The sequence below is a fragment of the Propithecus coquereli genome, unplaced genomic scaffold (assembly GCF_000956105.1).
Source record: "Propithecus coquereli isolate 6110/MARCELLA unplaced genomic scaffold, Pcoq_1.0 Scaffold227, whole genome shotgun sequence".
Lineage (NCBI taxonomy): Eukaryota > Metazoa > Chordata > Mammalia > Primates > Indriidae > Propithecus > Propithecus coquereli.
In genome coordinates this window covers 1892105-1893979 of record NW_012147808.1, presented here as the reverse complement: position 1 = coordinate 1893979, position 1875 = coordinate 1892105, and positions in this window count along the sequence as shown.

The following is a 1875-nucleotide window of genomic DNA, read 5'->3' as shown; positions in this document are numbered from 1 at the left end:
ACTCTAGCCCGGGCAACAGGGTGAGACTCTGTCTCAAAAAAAAAAAAAAAAGAACAGATTAGTGACATTAAGTGGGAAACATTTATGTTTCCTGAAAGGAAACCCTCTGAGGTCACATAATCCACAGAAAATGTTGGGAATAAAAAAGGATAGTGATGTTTAAGGCAAGGTATTTTAAAGCAATGCTTATTCTAAGTTGACTTTACTGTCACAAAATTAATCTCAAAAGTAAATGAACACTTGTTTTGACTTAAATGAAAAAATGGATAACACTAGCCAAAAAGTGAGATTGCCTAACAGCTATAAATCACGTGACCCTGGGCAAGACATATCTCCTCAAATTCAATTGTGTCAACTTCCTTATAAGGTAGAAATACATTGGCAAACCCTTCCTGAACTGCCAGGAAGAACTCTCAGGAAAGAGGGAGCATCAGTATATCCGTAGATGCCAAATTTGGTGATAGACTAGGTTTAAGAGAGCTCAGAAACTGGAAACAGTGAGGGGAGATTGAAGGAACAGGACTGTGTTTAGAGAGCACCGTGGACAGATCACCTCAGGTATGACAGGTCATTCCTCCACCCCAGACCCCCATTCAAGCCCCCTCCAATAAGTAATGCTCCCTAGGAGCTGGCCTGCCCTTCTCAGCTAAACTCACCTCTCCCTCCTGAAAGTCAGCCTAATCTTCCAATCGCACTCACTCTTTGACAGCTACTGAATGAGGGATCATCAACCCAATGTGCATTCTAGGGAGTCGGATCAATGACGGCTTGGGCCATGCAAAGCTAGGATCTCACCTTTCTGTGACCCTTTTGCCTTTGCTCTGAAGTGCTAGTGAGAGGGCTCAGGCCAAAGAGGTGTTCTTTCAGCTGGGATTCCTGTTTACAGGGTGCTCTCCTTCAAACTCTGTAAAACCTACTTTATTCCAAAGAAAACCACACCATCATCACAATTTCCCTGGTGCGACCCACTGTCCCTGTAAACTAGGTCCTGTGGAAGTGTCTGTAAACTCAAACCAGGAGTGCTTAGCAGGCTACACTGCAGGAGACCACCAACTTCACTTGCCTAAGAGGCACTGTTCACAAACCTGCCAGGGGGGCTCAGTGTTGCTCACCCCATGGAAAGCCAATTACTGAGACAACAAGGGTTGTCAAGGAAGAAAGGATCTATTGCAGAAGATGTGTCTGCTGGGAGGGGGAGGCATGAACTGCCTCAAATCCACCTCCCCAACCAATAGGGTCAGGCTGGTTTTCTGGAGGCAAAATGAATAATGCTTGAGGGATGTGAGCATCATTCCACGTTTGGGGTGGAATGCAGGGCACGCAAGTGCAGTAAGAAATCATGCTAGTACATATATCCTATGATCAAAAAATGGCGGGTAAGTCCCTCCTAGGGCAGGGGTTTTAGTATTATAATGAGCTAGGCATTAATATTGGTCATTCTTTCAGCCTTGTGCACAGACTCAGTGAGTCTTTGGGCACAATCTGTGGTGGAGTACCGCTTACCTTGTCTTCTCCGGACAAACAGGTGGTGTGAGGCTTTTCAGTTATCTCGTGGCTGCAATGAGGTTCCGCCATTTCTGGGCAAGAAACTCAAAAGAGAATGCATCAAGGCCGGGCGCTGTGGCTCACGCCTGTAATCCTAGCACTCTGGGAGGCCGAGGCGGGTAGATTGTTTGAGCTCGGGAGTTCGAGACCAGCCGGAGCACTCCGCCCCGTCTCTACTAAAAATAGAAAGAAATTGGCCAAACAACTAAAAAAAAATAGAAAAAATTAGCCAGGCATGGTAGTGCGTGCCTGTAGTCCCAGCTACTCGGGAGGCTGAGGCAGGAGGATCCTCGGCTTGTTTGAGCCCAGGAGTTTGAGGTTGCTGTGAGC